This window comes from Myotis yumanensis, unplaced genomic scaffold, assembly GCF_028538775.1.
Source record: "Myotis yumanensis isolate MYYU_CA2020_CCGP unplaced genomic scaffold, mMyoYum1.0.hap1 SCAF_12, whole genome shotgun sequence".
Taxonomy (NCBI): domain Eukaryota; kingdom Metazoa; phylum Chordata; class Mammalia; order Chiroptera; family Vespertilionidae; genus Myotis; species Myotis yumanensis.
In genome coordinates this window covers 52,481,648-52,506,708 of record NW_027223763.1, presented here as the reverse complement: position 1 = coordinate 52,506,708, position 25,061 = coordinate 52,481,648, and the positions used below count along the sequence as shown (strand labels likewise).

The 25,061-nt window shown below is 35.6% G+C and overlaps 1 protein-coding gene and 1 pseudogene across 25 annotated transcripts in view; both read left to right on the top strand.

Moving 5' to 3' along the window:
- PTPRD (protein tyrosine phosphatase receptor type D) overlaps window positions 1-25,061 on the top strand; it is a 2,083,672-nt gene that overhangs the window by 358,747 nt on the left and 1,699,864 nt on the right. The gene's annotated exons all lie outside the window — the stretch shown is intronic.
- On the top strand, window positions 20,979-23,240 carry LOC139020545 (52 kDa repressor of the inhibitor of the protein kinase pseudogene; annotated as a pseudogene).

The following is a 25,061-nucleotide window of genomic DNA, read 5'->3' as shown; positions in this document are numbered from 1 at the left end:
TGTTTTTACAAATGCTCTAGAGAAGAGTATTATTTCAGGATCAGTGGATCATTCCAGTTATCTCATTAAGAACATTTTTCATTATGATTGCCAAATAAGAACACATTGAATAACTGAATGATTAACCAAAGGTCATTCATTCAGCCAGCATTTATCAGGCAGTTTGATTGAGGATACTGAGGGAAACATCTAGGCACACACATGCATGTACAAATGTGCACACCTGCACCTACATTCCCCCACCCACCCGCACACCAATTCTGCTCTTCAGGAACTTGCTAGCTTGCCTTGGCTGAGTGGCTCAGTTAGTTGGAGCGTCATTCCATACTCCAAAAGGTTGTGGTTTGATTCTAATCAGGACTCATACCCAGGTTGCAGGTTCGTTCTCCCATCAGAGCATGCATGGGAGGCAACGGATCAATGTTTCTCTGTCACATCTCTCTCTCTCTCTCTCCCTTACTCTCTCTCTCTCTCTCTCTCTCTCTCTAAAATTCATTTAAAACAAAACAAAACACAAAAAACATATCTTCTGGTGAGGATTTAAAAAAAAAAAAAGAACTCACAACCTAGCTTAGCAGAGAGTATATAATGCCCTGAAACTTACAACCAGAGTGATAACCTGTTATATGCCCTTTTATACTTAGCTTTGATTTTTGTAGTCATTAAACTTTTGCATCATTTTCTACCTTACCCAACCTCTATTTAATTATCCATTTCATTTTTTCTTTTTTCTCTGAGTGTGTTTCCCCTCACAGGCTCTCTCTCTCCTACTTGCTATTGGTCTTGCTTCATTTTCTCCTTTCTCTTCTTTATCTCTTCTTGTCTCAATTATATATTTTTTCTTTTTCACTGTACATGAAACTGTTCATTTCTAAGTTACACCTGTTTTAGGAAGTAAAATAATTCAAGTTAGATTCCACTCTTACTTTTGATTTGTAATTGATGTTCTACAGGGACTTTAAGACTAACCAGATTTAGCTTTTAAAGCTTCTCCAGCTTCCATAGTATTCTCTGTCTTTCATGGACTTTTTTGTAAGGCAAATCACTAGCAGCCCCAAGACTCTTTGTAATCTTCCTAGAGAACTAAGAGCACCTAGCAGGATAGATCTCTGGTTATCTATGAAGACACATGACAGCCTGAAGTTACTAGCATGAATATGTGAAATAAGCTTTTAATACTAGAATTACTATAGGTTGAACAGTGCCCTTCCACCACTGACCCAAATAAGTAAAAATTATAGAAACTGAGAGGTTTTGTTAAAATTTGGTACACATATTGAAAGTGGTTTCATACCCTATCGTTTAATTTAAAAACAAAATAGAATAGACATTTAAAGAGCAACCAAAAATAAAGTTTTGGATTTCAAAGCTGAAAATAATCTGGCTCCCCTCAGTATGTAGAACATGTTGGTGAGATGGAAAAGAAGTTTAAACCTCGTGGCCCAAAGAGCTCTACATTTCTCTCTCAGATCCCAATGCTCCCTGAAGCTTTGTATGAATAGAACCATGTTATTGGCAAGAAAGAGAAAGATCAGAGAGGTTCTCAAGGTTACAAATCATATTAGTTTTCTAGGGCTGCCATAACACAGCACTGCCACGTGGTGTCTTAAACAACAGAAATGTTTTGTCACAGAGTTCTGGCGACGCGAAGCTTGAGATCAAGGTGTCGGCAGGGTTGCTTCCTTCTGAGAGCTGTGAGGGAGGATCTGTTCCAAACCCCACCCTGGCTTGCTTGTTTGCTGGAATCTTTCACATTCCTAAGCATCACCCTGCCTCAGCCTTCATCTTCACACGGTGGTCTTTGTGTGCATGCCTGTGTCCAGACTTCTCCTATATGACAACAGTCATATTGTCTTGGGGTCTCAATCTACTCCAGCATCACCTCATTTTAACTAATTAAAATTTGCAGCAACTCTATTTTCAATAAGGTCACATCCTGTGGTCTTGGGAGTTAGGCACTCAATGTGAATTTTGGAGGACACCATTCAAACCATAGATTCCCATACACCCGGTAAAAAGTCCAGTGTAGTAGACGCGGTTACACTGAAGACCTTGTCACGTAGCAGAGAGGGAAAGCATCCAAGCGCTTGTATCTCTAGCTGCACACACTGATGAGTCTCACCTCAAGAGTACTGTCCATCAAGACTTTGACTAACGCTTCAGTTTATAAATGAAAGCCATTATTATTGAGAGCATGACTTGAGAATTGAAATGCATTTTTATGGTACAAAACTGGTCACCAGCCATGGGTAAACAAAGTGTACACCAGTAAAGCAGTTAGGCAATATTAAAGCTTATGGGGTGCAATTAAGAATATCTGTCTTTTTTTGATATCACAGTCATTGCTTAAAACTAGTTACTACTGATCTCATATATTTTCAGAACTCAAGCTTTGTTCTCAGTCTTTCTGAAATGTCAACTTCTGAGGAAATGTGTAAAGAACAATCTTTTTGTTACTGTGTTCATATCCCCACTGTAGTCATTATTTAGTTGTTATAGCTCAAAAATAGTCTGATGCAAATATAAAGTTAACAGCCATTTAATTTGGAAATATATATTAGAGGCCCAGTGCACAGGGGTGAGGGGCCGGGGGTCCTCTCAGCACAGCCTGCACCCTCTCCAATCGGGCCTAAACTGGCAGCCGGACATCCCTCTCACAATCCTGGACCACTGGCTCCTAATCACTCACCTGCCTGCCTGCCTGGTTGCCCCTAACTGCCCCCCCCCGCCCCCCGCTGGCCTGGTCGTCCCCAACTGCCCCCCTCTGCTGGCCTGGTCACCCCTAATTGCCCCCCCTGCTTGCCTGGTTGCCCCATACTGTCCCCCCACCCGCTGGCCTGGTCTCCCCCAACTGCCCCCCGACCGGCCTGGTCACCCCTCATGGCCCCCTCCACCAGCCTGGTCACCCCACACAGCCTGCTGTTCAGTTGTTTGGTCGTTCCTCACTAACCCTCCTGCCGGCCTGGTTGCCCCACACAGCCTGATTGTTCAGTCGTTTGGTCGTCCCTCACTAACTCCCCTGCTGGCCTGGTTGCCCCACGCGGCCTGCTTGTTCAGTCGTTTGGTTGTCCCTCACTAAACCCCCTGCTGGCTTGGTCATAGGCAGCCATCTTGTGAGGACGTGAGGGTCAATTTGCATATTACCTCTTTATTATATAGGACATATATGTTATATACACATATGTGCATGTGTATATTATGTATATATTATGTAAATGCATGTGTGTTCTACATAAAGAATTTATGTGTTGTATGCATTTATATATTATATATCTATACATTATAAAACTTATAATGTTTTATATATAAAACATAAACTACATATAAATATATATAAAATATATACTATAGATTTTATATAAAAAGAATATCATTTATAGAATATATATATTCTCTTCAGTTTTAAATTATTTTTATTGTTTTTTAATCACCCTTTAATCAAAAAGAAATGCAGAGTTGATTATAGGGCGGATGAAAAATTCTACCTCTACAAAAACTGTGACAAATAAGTAGCTGAGGACAGATATTGACTGTGTTCTAAGAGTAGCTCTAATGGATTTTGATATATTTGAAAAGTCACTTTCTACCAAACATGGTTTGCTTCATGGTTAGAGCTAATTATAGTTGTTGAAGTTCTATGACAAAGCAATAGACTAATGTACATTATTATCCAGGTAACAATCAATACCAAACCTAAAGGGTGGCTATTTTGAGTGTTTAATATAAACAAATATGCTGTGGATGTGGGAACACACCTTCTCAATTCTGAATGTGTCTTCCCTAATTGACTTAATGTGAAAACAAAATATCCAGGCATTAGCAGGAAAGCTTCCTTGAGGTTTAATGTGGGATAGGAACCCATTACTTGAATGGCAGTTTCCATAGCGGAACAGAGCTCGTCTCTTCCTTGTGAATGAGTCATCTTCCAAGATTTCAGTTGAAAGCAAGTTATTTTGGACTTGCGATATTTTTTCTTTTTCTTTGTATTTTTTGTTTTAGATGTAGATTTAGTAGTGGTTTTGAGGAACCCAAAATCTTATTTAATTACAGCAAGTCTAGAAGTATAGCAAATGTCCACCTATGTTACAACTAGAATTTTTGTTCTGACCTTTAGGTGGTTATAGCAACATAAATAATTCCCAGACTTTTCTGAATGACCAGGAAGGGTTTACACTATTTCTGGATGGTGGAGATTTGATGATATGGAGGGGAAAGTCTTGTAAGTTCTCACCATGCAGGCTGAAACAAGTCAAAAATTAACTCTGGACTGAAGCAGAAAAAGGAATGCCCACTTCTCATCCATCTATTCATTTCCCAGACATACTAAGAAGCACAGATGAAAGAGAAACAAGCAACTAAACAAACAAAAACCACAGATCATCTTTTCCCATAGTGGCTGAGATCTAGGAGGAGGAAAGAGAATAATGAGCAGCACAACACTGAGTGCTAACACTGAGTGAAAGGTGTGCTCAGGACTACCAGGCAACATGGAGGACAAGCACCTTTCGTATTCTGGAAGTGGAGAGTCATGCTTCAAGTAAAGAGAGAGTGATCTTTGAACCAAATCTCGGAGAGCTTTACCCCTGAGGGATTGTACAATAATTTATTGAGGAGAAAAATAATGTATTTTAATTATAACATTAGATCAACTTTGATATAAATATGAAAGTGGTCACACAACCAATTTAAATTATTTGTTAGGCTCGTCTGAGGAGTATTGGACCATTGATGTGTTTATTTATGTAATGTCTTACAACATGTTTTTAATCCAACATCATTCTTGACCTGTTTGTGGAAGCTATAACTTTCCATCATACCATTTTTCTGTGGACTACTTCTAGAAATTTCACTTATTTGTCTTTATGTGAATTTCTTTTTGTTTTAATTGCTTTGAGATAGAACGAGAGAGAAAAAAATCAGTGTGAGAGAGAAACATTCATTGGTTGCCTCCTGCATGTGACCTGACTGGGGATCTAACTTGCAACCTGGGTATGTGCCCTCACAAGGAATTAAACCCACCACCTTTTTGTATGTAAGATGAGGCTCCAACCAACTGAGCCACACCAGCCAGGGCAAAATTTCACTTTTTTTCCTAGTCAGACTAGACCAGCGATGATGATGATAGTAAATAAAATCTGAATAAATGATTTCCCCATGAAAACATCTCTGCAGATATGATGGAAACATTTTGACAAGTAAAAACATTAGCTTCCATCTTGTAACATTTCCTGTAAATTTCTCATGGTTGTCTGTTTTGAGCTTGATAACACATGAAAAATAAAAAGAGATGTTATCATTGCCTATTTGCTGATTTGACAAAGTTTTGACAGGTTGGCCAAGTGTTTTTATGTTTTATCATTTTGCCAAAACACACTCTATATTATTGACATCTTTTTTTTATTCTAACATTTTTATTTATTCCAAATATAGGAACTATAAGAAATACACTGTAAAACATATTCCATTAATTAGAGGGGGTAGTAATAAATATTATGAGTGATTAGATATACTGTAGTGGGAAAAACATAGGTTAGAGTTTTAGCTACCAATCACACCCCTAACCCTATGCACACATGCCTTTTATCTCATGCTGACAAATGTCACTGGGTAATTTTTCCATCTGTAAAAGGGGAACAGGGCTGACTCCATGGGCATTTAATGTCTGAGGGGAAATGAAATGTGCTCTGGTCCAACTCCTACAGCCTCCCGGCTTCCTGGACTCTGGGATGGCTTCTGAGCTGCCTCATCTGTACTCACCCTCTCCTTCTGTGGCCCCTGCTATGTAACTGCTGCCACTTTCTACCTCTGATGGCAACTGAAGGGAGATCCAAGTTCCCATAACTGCCCTCTTTTCTCAAAGGGCATCTAGGAATGGGTGCTGGGCAGGGAGGGGTTGAGCATGTACTTAATAGTGTTTCAGAGCAGGGCATGGCGGTGGGCTGGCAGCAAGAGTAAACAGTCAGCAGGTGACTGACAGGAACTTCTCACCCGCTCTTATCCAGGCACCAAGTGCATTCCAATGCAGAGGTTACAGTTCCTCTTGAAGTCATCAGCCCACCATGGGCTCCTGTGTCAAACAAGTGAAAAGGGGACCTGGACTTCTCCGCCCCAGCTGGAGCAGCGCATTTTCATTTTGACCTGAAACCCACAAATTATGGTGCAGGCCCTGAATGGAAATCATGCAAAATTTAAACAGCGGTTGGAATTAAACAAAATACATATACAATATTTAGAATAATGACTGGCATGAAAGAGGTTCTTAGTGAAGATATTCTTCCCAAAGTCATTCCTTTACTTATTTGCTTCCATTAATACATTAGCCATATCTGTATTAAACGTGTAAAATTTTTTATTCCAATCTACCCAAACTCATTCCCATGTGATGCCTAAATTGAAAATCATAAATATTAGCTTTAAAAGGAGATATTATGTATTGAAATTGGTTAATACCTAAGATACACTTAAGAAATACTTGCCATGCAGGCATTTCTCCTCAGTATGAATATGACAGTAAATGAGTAGGATGATGTTACTCTTGGACCATGTTTTTCACTGCTTCTAGACCCCCACATTCAATACCTTTTAAAAAAGGAATAAGGAAAGAATTTCATCAGGTCTTAATGAAACCAACCAAATAGGCAGGTTAATGTCACAACAATCTCTGTCCATGAGTTGTCCATTCTTTTCATGCTCCATACCCTAGCCAGAAAAGTGGTGCTTGCCTGTTGAACCCCCATAGCTCTTACACCAGAAACACAAGCTCACTAGTCATTCATTGGCTATCTCTGAAGACAGTCATTAGAAGTGGACTTCCAATTAATATGACCTCTTTTATCATGCTTAGGAAGGCTATCTCTATTAAACCTGGGAAACAAATTATGATGGTCAGCACTTTAGACCTGTATAAAGTAGCTTATTTTGCTGTATCAGTATATTTATAATTTATAACCATATAAAATCAAATTATTGTGTGTGTTTTTTACAAACGAAGTTTTATAAAATATCTATTCATTATACAGTATTAATAAAATTCAATTATATGTGACAATGTGTTTTGAAAAAAAGACAAATTTGAAATTAACATTTTTATGACTTGCTGCTATAGATTCATGCTATAGAATAGTTACAGTATTCCCTCTAAAATGAAACTATCAATCTTATATGAAAGAAGTGGTTAAATAACTTCAGATTTTAAAATATCACAAATGGAAAGGCATGGCATGATTTTTGATTATTCAATGAAGGTTGAAGGAGAGAAAATTACATGGTAATCTAAACTATGCTGCCTTATAGAATTTTAAAGTTTGATCCTGACTCTTATTTACAAGTAGACAATGGTAAATTCTGGAATTACTTAGATATTGGTATGGATCTGTCCTCTGACACTCATAATCCATATAACTGAACTGGACACACGTGAAAATTCTTTATTTAAATAAGTTATCATCATATAATACCTCAGAGGAGTTTTGTAAGTGGGATAATGTAGAGAGTTCTTGGTATAATGTGCATTCAACAAATAGAATAAAGTATGCGATTCTTCTTCTTAATATTTTTATTGGTTTTATTATTCCCAAGAGGTATCTAAAGCCACATTATACACTTACTATTATATGAGGATTTTTGCCATTTATTGTTGCCTGCTTCAGAAGGTCTGATTTAACTTATAGTAACATTCAAATTAAACGAATAATATTAGCCATATGCTAATAAGTTCTGGAGTAAGAAGATACTGGTTTACGCAAAACTGTTATAAAATCTAAATCAGCGTGTTCTTAGTGTGATTAAGACTAGTGCGGAAGATTAAATTGTTTATATTTGCTTTTAGCTCTTTATAGGATTTGCAAGAACATAGGAGCTGATTATTATTACAAATAAATTCCAATTTGCTTTTGCATATACTATCTAGATTTTTTATTGTTTGTTTAAGGAATAAATTGGATTAACTGCTGTAATAACCAAAACTTACAATTTAAGAACACCAGGTGGTTATAATTTTCAGTCTAGTATTAGTTTAGTGCTGGGATATGGACCCATAAAAAACAAGGGGAATGGGAAATAAAAAAGGGCATTTTAAAAAGAAGAAATAGACTAGAAAGAGATAAACCACATTAGGAAAATAAATGAGGAAAAGAAGGAAACAAAAGCAAACAAAATAATTGAATGGAGCAGAAATTTTTTTAAAAAAGAATAAAAATGAGTCCTGGCTGGTGTTGCTCAGTGGTAGAGTGTCGGTTCATACACAGTAGGATCATGGGTTCCATTCCAGGTCAAGGGCACATACTTGGGTTGCAGGTGCCAACCCCTTCCCTCCCCGTCAGGGTGCTTTCTGAATGCACCCAATAGATGTGTCTCTCTCACATTGATGCTTCCCTCTCTCTCTCTCTCCCTCCTTCTCTTTCACTCTCTCTAAAAATCAGTGGAAAAAATATCCTTGGGCGAGAATTAACAACAACAACAACAAAAATAAATAAACATGAGCCTCTTTTCTTCCTACAATTGCTTCTTTTCTCTGTCCAGTCTCAGATTTTAATTATTCTCCCTCTGGCCTGATATATAACCCTGATACTTCCTTTTCGACATCTTCTACCCTTTCCAAGCCTGGCCAAAAGAACCAAATACAAACATATAAAAACAGCACATTTTCACCTTTTCTTGAGATTTTCCAAAGCTTGGTGAATAGTATTCTAATGGAAGGAAGTATCCTTCCTCCCCTCTCCTCCTTTCCTTTCCTAAACTGCAAGTTTATTGTTATGTCAGAGCACAGAATTACCAAGTGTTTTGTACATTGTAGAAGTACACCTATTAGGAACTGGATAAAATCATTTCACTTTGTTTTTTTAAATATTAGATTGATTGATTATTTCTTATTTATTTTTAGAGAAGAAGAGAGAGAGAGAGAGAGAGAGAGAGATATCAATTATGAGAGATAATCATTGATCGGCTGCCTCCTGCATGCCCCACACTGGGGATTGAGCCCACAACCTGCGCATGTGCCCTTGACCTGAATCGAATGTGCGACCCTTCAGTCTGCAGACCGGTGCTCTATCCACTGAGCCAAACTGGTAGGGTTCACTTTTTTTTTTTTTTACTCATACTTGCCTTTTCCTGGATGAGTTCTTTAGGTAAATCTCTTATGGTTTCTATGCATTGGATTTTTACAAAATAAATTAAAAATATTAATACAGTTTGGTAAGAATGATATGCCATAATTAATAGGAAAAATATATTCTAAATTGTAAGGCATTTTCAAATGAATATCATTACATTAAAATGCTTGACAGCCAGCTTTATTGAAACAAAATAAAGACTGATATTGAACATATAGAATACTATTAAAATGCTTAGAAAAATTAGGTAAAGGTGACCAAAATTATTGTTTGATTTGTTTTTGTTTTACAAACAGGATGAAAGTTCCATTAATATTATGATACACATAGATTTATAATTACTCTATTTAAACAGCAAATATATTTCTATAAGACTATTCCTTTGTCATATATAAATTTTTCATAGCTGAAAAGTTGTCACAGATAAGAGGAAAAAGTCTGAGTTAAAAATAACTTAGTACAAATATTTTCTGATCTATTTAACTCTCAAAATAGTCAATTCCAGTAATAAAAGAAAAATAGATGATTTTACAAGCTGTGGTTTTATGCATTGTGATAATGGGAAATTTACACTTCTCTAACCTAAAAGTTGAGTAGGTATTTTTTTTCTTACAAATTTATGTCTCTGCTATAAATAATTTTTGATTTGTTAGAGAACACTGTTGTCATCTCTAATTGTGTAGGATTTTCCAAGTTTAATATAAAAAGAACATTTATAGATGAAGGTAATCAAAGTGTTTATGGTCTTACTACTCAATATTTGCTTTCAAAATTGCTGGTATTATACAGATATACCAGGTGGGAGGTGAGATAAAAAAAATAACTGTATGGAAATCATGAACACTGGACTAATAACTTAGTTGTTATATATTGCTTTATAAAGATTAGAAAAAAATCTGTTTAAAAGGAATGTACTTGTATTTAATGCTTCTTAAAAACATATCTATTTATACACAGCAGAAGGGAGCAATCCCTTAACTCTAATATAAAGACATTATATGCAGTATTACTCTTAATGTATTCAGAAAAATAAATGTATACCAGTGGACTTGGGGACTCTAAGGAATAGTAGATGAATAATAAATTGTATATTACCATTTTAGAACTGTGGAAAAACCTTAAAAACTTGGTGTTCAACATGTTCACTTTTATTGACATGAAAATGAAATGGAAATGATAATGAAAATCAGGAGCTTAAAAACTCTCCTAGAGGAAAAGATTGTTCTGGAATCCATGTTTTATAGACTTCTCTAAATATTCTTCGCACAATGTACAACTTGAGTATACAGTGCAATTCCTTTCTCTTTTTTGCATGTTTATTGTATGTATACTAGTATTCATGGGCCATGTATGAAATGTGGGTCCCTAAGGTATGGATAAATTATTCCACTTGAGAACAAGAAATAGAAGCAATAGAGTCTAAAAATCATGAGAGAAGAAGCACAATGCAAATAAAAAATAGAGCATTGGTATGGCTAAGACTGCTTTGAAAGCAGTAAGTTTAAAAGTTTTAAATCTTGCTATCAACTCTCTTAAGAGGAAAAATTATTAAATTTATCATGATGCCTAAGTCCCAAAAGTCTCTTATATTTAAATGAGTTAAAGTTTCCATAGAAACCATATGATCATATATAGAAAAATAATCATTAGAGAAAGACTGGAGTTGAAAGTTTTTCCTTCACTAAGAATAGACTTATATTTAACTTTAAGTTTATGCCATTAAAAGATACAATTTCAGTGAACCTTACATTGTACATTTAAAAAATGATTTCACATAAAAATAAGCAGAATGTGAGGTGAATTGGGTTACAGTAACTTTTGGGTCAGGTGATCTGTTTTGGGCTTTCCCATTTATCAATTTTATTTCAAGAAGATGTATTCAGAATCAAACCTAAACATAGGATAATCAAACTTCTAGGAGCTGATAATACAAAGAAAAATTAAGACAGAATCCCTCAAGGAATTAATAAGTGGTGTGTGTGTGTGTGTGTGTGTGTGTGTGTGTGTGTGTGTGTCGGACCTCCCATTTGTGAATTCTTTGATTTATTACTGCATATCCATTGGTGGGAGAAAATAGCAAATGTAACAAAATACTCATTTGAGTTTTGCATGTTTGTGTCCAAAGGCACTGATAGGGAAATATTTTGCTAATGTCTTTTCCTGACGAGTTTCAACTCTGTGATTACATTGGCTTGCACATCTTATTAAATCCATGTGGAGGGAAAGAACATAGCATCTCAGATGCTCTCTAACTCTTCTTACTTTTAACATTGTACCTGCTCTTTGTAGTGCCTTTGTGTGTACTGTTTTTTTCCTTTTTAAATATATTTCAATAAATAAATTATTTGTTTATTTTGTCCACTGCTTCCTTGTGGTCTAAACCTTCTCGCTTATTTTCTAAGTGCTCACCAATGCTTGGGCGTCGTGCCATACTTCAAAATTATGTAAATCTAAATGCCCCTTCAATGTATAAATTCAATAGAAAGGAAACTCAGAGTATCAGACAATAAATGTTTATGTGCATATATGAACACACACATATAAATATAATTATATGTGTTTGTGTATTTAATAGTGTGTATAGCATAATTATATAATATATTTTATAGTAATATGTCATAAAAATATATACACTGCACCATTATTGTTTCTATGAAGTTCCAGAATATTTTATGTCTTAGGCAGTTGCAAGATGGATCTAACTTGGAATTTACTAGTTATTTGGTCAATTTTTTCTCAGTGTTTACTTTATTATCATTATTATTATTTTTTTTTGCTTTAAGAGAAAGAGAGAGAGACATTGATTTGTTGTTTTACTTATCGATGCATTCATTGGTTGATTCTTGTATGTACCCTGATTGGGAATCGAACCTGAAATCTTGGAGAATTGGGATGGTGCGCCAACCAACAGAGCTACCTGATCAGGCCAGTGTTTACTTTTTCAGAATTAATAAAAACTGAACTCTAGATTCACACTGTCTGAATGCCCTTTGTGTTTCCACCAATTACTCCTGATGTAAATTTAGGTGAGTGACTTAAACTATTAGGCTTTCACTTTCCAAATCTATAAAATGGACATAATTTCAATAAATAGTTCGTAAGGTGGAAGTGAGGCGTTGAATTATTAACATATGCAAAATCAATAATTGTGTTTGTCATGTCGTAAACATTCAATAAATGCTATTAATTTATTGTCATTATTATTTTTTTTTACTTGGAATATAAAAATATGCTCCAGTATTTAATTTGTTTGGCCAGTGGCCAGTTGCATTACAATTTATTATTCAGTGCACTTACAAATAGGAGAAATCTTAAAGTCATTATTTAAATTAGTGATTGCTAATGCTAAAGTACATTTTTATTTCTTTATATTGAAATACTATTTAAGATAAATACAAGTCAAAAAGGACACATGTAGATTATATAAAATTATCTTCCAATAAAACGTTCAGTGGATATGAACCATTTTGTTTTGATTTTAGTTTATTTCTACTTTCTTCAGTTGTTTAAAAATTACAAGATGCAAATAAAATGGGAGTTTACAGTAAATGTTGAGAACTATATAATTCCAAGTGTTTTTAGAAGCATTTTGATATTATTTAATTTGTTTGGCCAGTGGCTTTAAACTACCTAGATTATTTGATAAGTAGAGTTTCCCTCAACTCTAAAATTCTGTGCTTGTTTTCAAAGAATAAGAAAAGCCAAATCTTTGGGATCTAGAGCAAGATCCATAGTGCAAATATCTTCTTGGCCTAAAGGGCAAAATAAAGAATAAAGAATGTAGGAAAATAGAGAAGATGTAGTAAAGAATAACTAGGGAATGTAGGCAGTGTATGCCAGGCCTATCGTGTGGAAATTCATTTACTTGATGTTTTAGATGCTAGATACTGTGGCAGCCTGGAATATGTAACCCTAGGTGTGGAGAGTGTATGAAGGTACAATATTATCTGTCTAAACCCCAACAAAATATTAGTTGTTTATATTCTCTTCAACCAAAACACTATTATAATATGAAAAGTAAATACTCTAGTTTATAAAGAACAGTTTTTCTAAATAAAGTTTAAAGAAATGTAGATCAAATAAAGATGAAATGCCCTGCAGCTTATCTTCATGCATTTTTACTGATAATTCATTAAAAACCATTGGGAATCTTTCGGTTCTATATATGTTTTCATAATTATGAGAATCATTTATGATACTTCATAAATAATGTAAAGGCTTTTTCTACAAATCTAGAATATTGAGTTTATATTGTTTAAAGGTTTAGGCTTTATTGCAAGTTTTTAGTATGTTTTCAGTAGTAGTTACCCAATAATTTTATTGAATAAAAGCCATGTTTTTGTTTCTGTAAATTCCTGGTGGACCTGGAGTATATGAATAGGTGTAATCCAGAATTATGTAAAACCTTCTCATTTTTGTGCATAATTTCACCACACAGTTTCATCAAAGCTTAAGAAAAATATCAGTGCTGCCAGAAGACCCAAATGTAATATTTTAAAGTTAATTATTGACAATAGTGTGCAGTGAATTTGTAATTAATTTATAGGTCCTAAACAAAGGTAAATGGAGCAGGAGAAGAAATCCAAGACATGAAATATCCAAACAATAGTAATTACTTCATGAATGCTCTAGAGTTGAATAGATTAAATCAAATTGTCCTATTTAGAATAAAGACATTTATGCTAAATGGTATGTCCAAGCAAATATTAAGATATGAATAATTTGGAGACCATGTCTAGACTCCTTCTAAAATGACAACCTAACTTAACTTTAGTAAATATTTAGAAATAAATTGATTTTGAACATTTCTGTATATTTCTTTATCCTCCTTTGAAATTGAAAAGTATCGCTTTTGCATATTTTTATCTTCTTTACACGTATCTTTTGTACTTTTATGAAAGATCTTTTGGGATATATTTTGGGAAACTTTTTTTTAACCTTGTGGTTTTAGAGAATAGATTGATTTGTGTTTCAAATCCCAGGGTAATAAAAGTCTCACAATTCTTACACTGACTGTTGGAGTCTCATTTTGAATGCTGGGGTTTATAAGCAGTGCACATCACATCTCATCTGGAATAATGACATAGTTGAGAAAATGGAAAGATGAGTCCCAGACTGATAAAAACATGGTCTTCAAGTCTTAGAATTTTCTGCATTGGGCCAATCCTGTACTAACATACTACACCATTACCAATGGCTACCTTGCTACTGACAGGATAGCTCATGTGTGATGGGGTTGCCCTGACTATGAGGAAGTCATTGGAGTATTCTTGGCCATGTTGAGTCCTAGGAGTCAACCAGATGTACTCGATTGTTTAAATTGATTTTATATTCATATGTTCCATTATTATAAAACAATTGATCCAGTGCTTACCCTGTAACCTCTCTTATGCTAAAATTAAGGATTCAGACTGGTGAGCACTGTGCGTCCTCTCAAGATGCTTTCAATCTGGTGTATGAGATGCATAAGAAAAAAATTACACAATGTCAAGTGTTTTGTGTTTTTTTTCCCAAATCACTGTGAGATCACAGTAATAGAGAAATTCAGTTTTAAGAATAGGTGGAGTGGTAAAAGCTAGAAAATAGGAAAACAGGGTGGCGTTTTTAAAGGATTCTTGGAGGAATTAAGATTGATTAGAAAAGTACCAATAACTTAGCAAGAAGGATGGGTATAATATCTTAATCCTATTTGCATCATGATCTTTATAATAAGGTATATTTGTGTGGTGGGCTGTTTCTGTTTCCCGAGACCCGCACGGGAAAACGACAGGTTCTTGAGCGGAGGAGCTGGGGATTAAGAAATTAAAGAAAGACCAAGACGCAGAAATAGATTTTAAGCTGGGGCCAGGTGGGCACCATCCTCTCTGATGGAGAGGTGGCAAAGCGGCAAAGCGGCTGAGCCACACAGCAGGTTTATTTTAAAGGCCTAGATTTACATATCTAGTTCCGCCCTTGCCTGATTAACATGTCCAGCCTTATTGGGGAAGCATGTTCCCAGGGCGTGGCTGCCTATGCTCTGAGTTCAGCTGACAATAATAAGAAAATGCCTAGGTGCCTCCCAGGCGGCCCTCTACATATTTGAATAATATTCTGTGAAGATCCAATGAACTGTAAAATAAATGAAAGTTTGTTACTTCTGTGTAGATTCTTGAGGAATAATGTCTACTTGGTTCATAGGACATGCCTCTCTCCAGATTGTGTATTAAGACATGGCTCTTTTGCCACATTAAAATGATTCTTTGTTTCTAATAAAAAGACCATTCTGGTTTTACTAAATAAGGGAAGTGAAGTGTAGTTCTTAAAAGTCGATTTAGCAAAAGTTTACAAACTGTAGTAAAGTCATTAAAATACTAGATAGAGATTTGGAATTACTTGTTCTTTTATTTAAAAAACTACATAATTAATATTTTTTAATTGAAAGTTGTTTTTGAGAATTTATCTGACTAATAAAAAATACAGAACCAAATTAGGAAAACCTTTTCTAAAAGTTTGCTACACAATTTGCAGAAGCCTTCCCTCCCACTTATTTACCCTGAAGGAGTTAACGCTGCATAAATAGGCCTCTCCTTCCTCCGAGAATGTAAATTACGTATATTTCTTTGTCGGCACAGAAGTCAGAAAGGGGTAAACTCTATTAATGTCAGTGATTTCAGCATCAATACAAATTAGCTCCCACATCTCAGGCGGCTGGAAAAAGAGTTTCAGACAGACTCATAAGTAAGGGACATTGCTGTAAGAGCAGGCACAAATAAATATTTGCAGCAGGAACTCATAATGTTAATGTTTAGAAAATGTGCTGTAAAATTAGGGGTAGACTATTTGAAATGGATTTTTATCTTAAATTACTTTCACTGTAAATCTTTACACAATATTGAGAGTTTTGTTTATTGGAGAATTCACTTGAACAGCCTTGTTTGAGTTTTCTTACACATCGTCCATTTTTTTCTCCACTTGAGAGATAAATGAAGATGCCTATTGAACCTCTCTTCACCCTTTTCTAAGATATCATTATTTGGAAACATCTTTGATTAAGTAGTTCAGTTTCTGGTACAGATTTTAATTTGAGCTTTAATTTTTCACGTGGTATCCTAGTTCGTTATTGAGCACAAGGTTAGTGGGAAAATAAAATGCAGCAATATTTTTTTATTTACTTTTAACATTCTCTTTGTATATGGTTAGCTATGTCAAATGCAGTATTCTTACTATATTATTTAACACCAAGATTTGGCTGTTAGCACATTGTATTTTAGGAACAACCTTATTGTTTTCATAATGAATATGCAACTATTATAAATGATTTAAGCAACACAGAAAAGAACAAGAAAAAATGTTACAAATCTCTAAGAATCCCTATCCAGAAGTAACCAGTGAGTTTGTGCCATAATCATCATTCCAGACATTTCTGTATGTATATAGATAAACTCTAATTATTCTGTAAAAAGATCCAGACTACATACTCTGGTGTGATTCTAGTGATTCACTTTAATGCAAAGTTGTTAACACCGTATCTCTAAAAGTGATTGGCTTTGCTTAATTAAAGCCTTATAAAATGGCTTTTCTATTGGATAAAGTTTATCAACTTCATTGCCCAATTAAAAGAAATAAAAGCTTGAAACTTAAAAGTAAAATATTAAACTGCTTCCTTAAGGGACATAACACATTTTAAAATCTTAATTATTTAACCAACATTTTAAAAATAAAGGTGACCAAACTTTTGCTTTCAAACTTCTTGAGTTGTGACGATTAAGAGAAGAGTAGGTATAGGGATAGGGAAATTCAGAGAAGACCTCAGTTACTGTTTGGGTTTTCTGTTTGTTGCTTGTCTGCCTGCTTTACATATCTATTCCACTGTTAATATTTTTAAAAATCTGCTTTGCAAATACCTTATATGTAAGAAGAGTGTCCAGAGTTATGCAAAGGGTACTTTCAGAAGTACCAACTCCCTGTTTTCCTTTGTGTATAATGAAAACGAATCATTTCTGGCCACAATAGAATGTAACACCTCAGAACCAAAATCAAAACCAAACCAAACAAAAACCCACAGAACTGGTACATCTTGACGTGGTCATACAATAAACCTTATAAACATGAACATCCATGAAGAGAGTCAGCTTTTCACACCACTTGACTGCTACTAGGGAACCATTTCTGCTTAAAAAATAAGTTTCCAAGGACCAATAAAGGATCTTGGAAGCTCTTTATGCCGCTCTACTTTCTTGGTTATAGCATTTTCTGCCATCTATACTGCCCTTGAATCCCCTTCCTAAATGGATACCTGTATTGGCTAATCCCACTGACCTAGACATATAATATGTCAATATTTTGATTTCTTATGTGATGGCTACTATTAAGATTTGACTTGATCTGACCAGGAGACTTAGGATATGTAATGTAATGCCTTTGCCATTTTTCTCATGGATCAGAGAAGGCAATTAGACTCTGTCAAGTACTAACTCAGATGAATAGGTAGTGACCTCCTGCTGTGCTCTTTTGAGAAGTATTTTGATGCATTTTCATGGCTAAATGGAAAGAGTACTGTGATCAATTTTCAGTGTTTGCTATGGTGGAAAAAGGTTAACAGAAATATACTTGCCTTCTGTTTACACCCCTGTTCCAGGTCCTCTGCTTTGTGGGGCTCACACTGCCCTCACTAACCTGCTTTGAGGTTTGAAGAATGAGGTTGGGTTGAGCTTCTAATTTGTTTTCAGATCTTAGAAACTAACTTTTGTGGAGTGTGTGTGTGTGTATGCACTTGTGTATATGCATGTATATGTTGGCTTGGAAGGGGATAGTAAAATACAGTGCCAACACCAGATAAGCCAGTAGCAGAGTATAACTTAAATTCAACCCATTTAAATTATTTTCAAAAGCAAATGCAATTTGTACTGACTTTTGGAATAAAGCAAAGAAAAATCTGGTGGAAAGCCAGTTTCAGTAATGAAAAATCTTTCAATGCCACATAATAACAGAAATAATAGGTAATAGAAATAAGGAACAAGACAGTCAAATAATTGAGGAAGGAAAGGCTATCCTATGTTGTGATAGTTACTTTCCAAGTTGTAATAATACAGTTGTGTGGCCATTAATACTAAAGAAGAAATAACTGTATTGTGAATGTGTCCTTGATGTTTATTTTTTTACCTAAAAAGAATAAACAGTGGGAGGAAAGAATGTGAAGCTATTGCTGGAATGAACACCCCCATGGAAGGCAGAAATTGAGTGAATGACTTTCATCCCTCAAATGAGCAAGATGACTGGAGAATTTTATAAAGAAATAGAGGAAGAGGTAGAAATATTACATTTGCAAGTCAAGTCACTGCTTTCAAGAATTTAGGAATTAATAAACCACAGTTGGAGTACATTTATTCCTCATATTTCTAAATCCATCAGAAAAAAAATCAAGGAAGCTCTATTTTGTGCAGAAATAAGTTGAGTATTTGAATAAATTTATAATATTTGTGGATTTAAAGAGTAAACATTGTTTTTTTGCCTTCAGTTTAGTGTCCTCTTGATTTTGACCCAAACAAATATATATAGTTCAGATGTTAAATAATAGCTTATTCTAATTAGAATATATAAAGTAGATTTCTAATATTTTATACATCAATAATAAATATTTATAGTATATAACAGTGATGGCGAAACTTTTGAGCTCTGCGTGTCAGCATTTAGAAAAACCCTAACTTAACTCTGGTGCTGTGTCACATATAGAAATTTTTTAGATCTTTGCAACCATAGTAAAACAAAGATTTATATTTATGATATTTATTTTATATATTTCAATGCCATTTAACAAAGAAAAATCAACCGAAAAAATGAGTTCACGTGTCACCTCTGACACGCGTGTCATAGGTTCGCCATCACTAGTATATAATTTAACCATAATTAGTTGATCACTTACATTTGTTTTAATTTCTATTATGGATACAAAGTTTGTATATGATCTATATGTACAGCTCAAAGAAAAATAATAAAAAAAATCCCTCAATACCTACAACTCTGTAGAAGAAATAGGATATGAGTATCTTTGAAGCTCTGTGTGTCTTTCCTTCTACCTGCAGCCCTCCTCAGGGCTGGAACTAATGTGAAGCAGTGAGTCACATTCTTCAGACCCAAAATTTAAGGTGGCGCCAAAAAGTTCAGTAATCAATATAAATAATATTTTAATGCAACATATTAACATAAGCAAAATTTATGAGAAACATGCTATGATGAAAAACATGCCAAAATTTTAAATAGATGGTGTCAGTAAAAATATAAATTAAGAAGAAAAAAGTCAGTAATGTGATGGTTTCTTTACTTATTTTTTTCCCCCTGAAATTTGTATTAATTATGCTTTAAGTTTCTTTAGAGAAGTTTTCTCAATCTCGGTACTATTGACATTTAGGTTAGAAAATTCTTTGTGGCATAGCCTGTGCTATGTCTTGACTACTGGAATGTTTAGCAGCATCCCTGACTTCTATCAAGTTTTGAAACTGATATAATGAGGACTATGCTATATATACTTTTCTTCAGTTTTATTTTTCTTTTACTTTAAATGGTGTCTTTAAATGCATGCATGTGGATATGTGTAGTATTAAACATACATGCCTCAATTTATCTAGACTTCTCGTATTGACAGACAACTGGATTGTTTCCATTATGTACTACAAACAAGGCTACTTTGGACATTATTGAGGCATATTTGCAAACACGTCCTAGGGTTTATGCCTATGTATATATTTGTATGTGTCCATGATATAAATAGCTAGATAATATCAAGTTATTTTTTCAAAGTTGTTTAGTTTTCATTCTCATAGGCACTATAGGAGTCATTTATTGTTTTATATTCTTGAATTAATTTTGTTAGACTTTGCAAAATTATGCCAACCTGATGGATTTTTAAAATATCTCTCATTGGATTAAACACATATGTCCCTGATGTCTGATGAAGGTGAATATCTTTTCATCTTTTAGTGCCCATCCCTATTTCTTTTTCTGTAGAGTGTCAAATGTGCTGAACGTTTACCCTATTTATTGAGCTTATCACTTTTTTTTCGTTACAAGTTTTTTGGCACTTTGTTCCTTTGTCGTATCTTCAGTTTGGGAAGGTTTGATGCTGTAGTTTTATTAATCTTTTTCTGACTCTCACTTGCGGTGCTTTATTCCCTCCTCTGTTTTGTGATTTTTGATGATGATAACTATCTTAGAGTTATTGTGGTGATTAAATCAGAAGATATTTGCATAAATGATGACACTATGATTACATAGTCAATGCTCGATTAATGTCATTTTCCTTCCAACTTCATCAGTAATAGCTTTAAAACATATTTCTTCTATCATGAATGCTATATTTATATGTTTAAGGAATTTTAAGGTGTCTATACTAAACATATTTTTAGAAATCCCATTTATTCAGTGTTTTAATAGGATCTATTCTCTGTTGTAATCGATACAAGTTACAATTTCAGTATTTGACATAAAAAAATGTCTGGTTAATGTTTTTGAAAACAAGGTGAGTTTAAAGTATAAAAGCTTCATGCATGGGGATGTTCTAAAACATTTTTTTTTTTCATTTATGACCCATGCACTGGTGATGTTTCTACCCTTTGCCTCAGATCTTCTCTGGAATTTTAAGGTACAAAAAGTTTTTGTGCATGGACGCTAGACAACTTTTAGGAAGGGCAGGATATGCTGTAAGAACAGAGTGTGGAATCAACCTTTACCCACATTGTGCACCGCACAATTCCATTTTCCGTCCAAAACATCTCATCTAGCCTGCCTTGCCAAGCCAGCTGGCCAGGCTCTCCTCCCCAGTCCTGACAGGCGGGTGGGCTTCCTTGAGGAGGTGGGGAGGGGAGCGCTGGGCCAGCCCATGGGCGGGCGATGATGTCGAACTTCTGTGAGGCCCCCAACTGCAGTGGAAGAGCACGCAGTGGGATTTGGCCTTCTTCAGGTTCCTGAGGGATCTGGCCAGATGCCAGAAGTGGGTGGAAAATTGTAGGAGAGCAGATTAGAAAACACCTGATCCACTAAGTAAACATTATTGGTTATGGGCCAAACACGTTGAGACCTCTGTGATCTGCAGAACTAGTCCTTATAGGACAGTTCTTCGAGATAATGCAATACCAACAATATTCGATCGTCGTTTGAACAATCCACATAGTAGACACAGAAAACGAATGAAAGAATCGAATGAAGATGAAGTCAGGGCACTGAAACAGAAAACAATTGACAAAACTGCTGAACAGGAACAAAAACATAAATCAGCAACAGCAACGCTTGGAACTCCAATACAGAAGGGGGTGAAGAACAGGATGAAGGCATTTTACCTTTAACCCTTGAAGAGAAGGAAAACAAAGAATACTTACAATCTTTATCTGAAATTTTGATTCTTATGGGAAAACAAAACATACCTCTCTAGATGGACGTGAAGCTGATGAAATGCCAGAAGGTCTCTTTACTCCTGATAACTTTCAGGCTCTGTTGGAGCACCTGATAAATTCTGGTGAAGAGGTTCTGAGAAAGCACTTTGAGACAACAGCAGTCAACGCACTGTTCTGTTCAAAAGCACAGCAGAAGCAGGTGCTAGAGATCTGTGAGAGCTGCATTCGGGAAGAAACGCCCAGGGAAGTGAGAGACACTTATTTTCGGTTACCACTGACCATGTAGTGGACATAGCAGGGGAAGAGCACCTGCCCGTGTTGGTGAGTTTTATTGACGAAGCTCATAACCTGAGAGAGGAATTTGTGGGTTTCCTGCCTTATGAAGCTGATGCCGAAACTTTGGCTATGAAATTTCACACTATGATACCTGAGAAGTGGGGATTAAACATGGAATATTGTCGTGGCCAGGCTTACATTGTGTCCAGTGCATTTTCTTCCAAAATGAAAGTTCTTGCTTCTAGACTTTCGGAGAAATATCCCCAAGCTGTCTACACACGCTGCTCTTTCTGTGCCTTACATATGTGGTTGGCAAAATCAGTGCCTGTCATGGGAGTGTCTGTTGCGTTAGGAACAATTGAGGAAGTTTGTTCTTTTTTCCATCGATCACCATCCATCACTGCTTTTAGAGCTTGACAATGTAATTTCTGTCCTCTTTCAGAACAATGAAGAAAGGGGTAAAGGACTGAAGGAAATTTGCCTTTCTCAGTGGACAGGCAGGCATGATGCTTTTGAAATTTTAGTGGACCTCCTACAAGCACTTGTTTTATGTTCAGATGGTATAAGTCATGATACAAATATTAGATGGAGTAACTCTATAGTGGGCCGGGCATTTGTACTCGGTAGTGCAGTAACAGATTTTGATTTCGTTGTCACCATTGTCGTTCTTAAAAATGTTCTATCTTTTACAAGAGCCTCTGGGATAAATCTCCAGGGTCAGACCTCTGATGTCTTCTTTGCAGCCAGTAGCTTGACTGCGGTGTTGCATTCGCTAAATGAAGTGATGGAAAATATTGAAGTTTATCATGACTTTTGGTTTGAGGAAGCCACCATTTGGCAACTAAACCTGATATTCAGATGAAGCTCCCTGGGCAGTTCTGCAGAGCTCAGCAAGGAACCCGGAGTCTCAGCCGACCTCTGAGAGTTACTGTACAGAAGCTCTAAGTGCTCCAACAGTGGAACACATTATTCAGGAACTGAATGATACATTCTCAGAACAGCACCTCAAAGCTCTTAAATGCTGATCTCTGGTCCCCTGTCATGGGACAGCTCAAATTCATACATCGGAGGAGCACCATGCTGACATGTACAGAAGCACCTTACCCAATCCTGATAGACTCTCAGCTGAGCCGCATTGCGGGAGAATCAAGTAGAAACAGAGGAAAAGATAGAGAGCTTCCATCCACCATGTATGAAGCCCTCCACCTGCCAGACATCAGGTTTTTTCCTAGTGTTTAGGCATTGCTGAAGGTCCTATGTATTCTCCCTGTGATGAAGGTTGAGAATGAACGCTATGGAAATGGGCGAAAGCGTCTCAAAGCATACCTGAGGGACACTTTGACAGACCAAAGGTCAAATAACTTAGCTTTGCTTAATGTACATTTTGATATAAAACATGATTTGGATCTAATGGTGGACACATATATCAAACTATACAACGAAGTCAGAGCTTCCTACAGATAATTCCAAAACTATCGAATATACCTGAGAGACGTTTAATATGGGTCTTCTCTTATATTTGATATTGGAAAAAAATCTAAGAAATTTAAAAACATAGAAAAGCTATGAGATATATGTAGGCCACTTAATCACTGAATATCTTGAGTATATTAGCCGTTGATAATCTGACTGTTTAAATGGCCCGTTGGAACTCTCATGCTTTGGAGAGCTAACTGTTTGTCCAGAGGGTGGCATTGAAAGTGCCATGTTGCACTTCTGCGTGGTCTCTGCTAATGGCACTTTGGAATTGTTTTAGTTAAGGCATTTTAGACATAACATTTATTATCACTGTGGATCCAGTTGTTGGGTATTGAGCTACCAGTTCTTTGAAGAAATACATTTTGAGAAGGTGTGGGAGGAATATGTTTCATAAAATTTTACAATGAAGCTCATGACTAACCTTTGAATAGTAGGAGTTTTAAGTTTACTATTAAAAATCTGTAATGAACAGTTAAGTTACCAGATAGTGAAAGAAACATGAGCTTGCCAAACAAAGATTTCAGTGTAGATTTTGTCTTTATTTGATAATCTTAAACAAGTTACTGTTAAACATTGAAGGAAGAACTTGCCATTGTTCCACATCTGGGTGTTGCTGTTTACATTCCTTTGCTGAGCCTATATCTTCATAAGCTTTTTAGCAAGTATATGTTGAACACTTCTGTTTCATGGTCAAGACAGGATCAGAGGCCATGGACAGATTGGTCTGTTTTATTCTGTCTTTTTCCATGATTATATCTACTGCTTCGTCTTGATTTATAAGCAAAACCTAGAAAACCTACAAAAATGTGTTTTGTAGTTTATTTAGGAATAATACAAAAATATTGCTGTTATTTAGTACAGTTTATTTCGACGTAAATAAAATGTAAATTGGTTTTAAAAAAAATCTCATCTAGCACTTGGCCATTTCCCTACAGTACTCCAAAGCTCAAACTTCTTCAGCCATTCCTGGGAATAAAAAACAGGATGGGAGTCCTTTTAGAGGGAGGCATCTGAACAGGGCCCTTTCAGGTACAATGTAAGAATATTCACACTACTCTCGTCCCCACAGCAAGAGAGTCCATTTAATATATTAGGCACGTGTTGGCAAAGAAACTAACAAGAAAAAGGGTAATGGAGAAATCTTGGTACAGAAATGTCGCTTTCTAATAACTCCATCTGATTTATGATTCTTCCTATAACTGGCTCTGTTGCAGGACTGAAGGATCTTATATAGTCAGGCCTTGCATTAGGTGATCAATGTGTGAATGGAGAGCCACGGCCAGAACCAATTTTCCTAAATAGAAGCAAATTTTCCAGGAAGGAGGAATAGTCCATGAAAAAGGTAGAAGGATGTCTTGCTATCAGTAGATGGGGCTTTCCATATTTTTCTAGCCCAATTTAGAAACATAATTTATAGACTTAAATGCAACTATCCCATAGGTGCAAATGGAAGTCAAAACAAAGTTCGCCGATAAAAGTCCTTCAAATTAAAAACATAAAGGTACAGTCATAAAGGGTCAATGGGGACAAAGGAGGGGCATATGTAATACTTTCAACAATAAAGATATGTTTTTAAAAGCACACCTTTTATACATCTGCAAGGCTTGTTGATGGAACTGGTGCAGGTGTGTTTTACAGCTGCTGGTGGATGATTGTGGGGTTGAAGTAGGGAAATAGGGAGCCATACAGAGAGTAGGCTGCAAACAAACACTTAGGGAATAAAGACATGCTATGAAACCTCTGTAATATCAAGTATACAAATATCTACATTAATAAAAGAGAAACATGCCAATTGGTGTCACTCCGCTACACCCACCAGCCAATCAGAGCG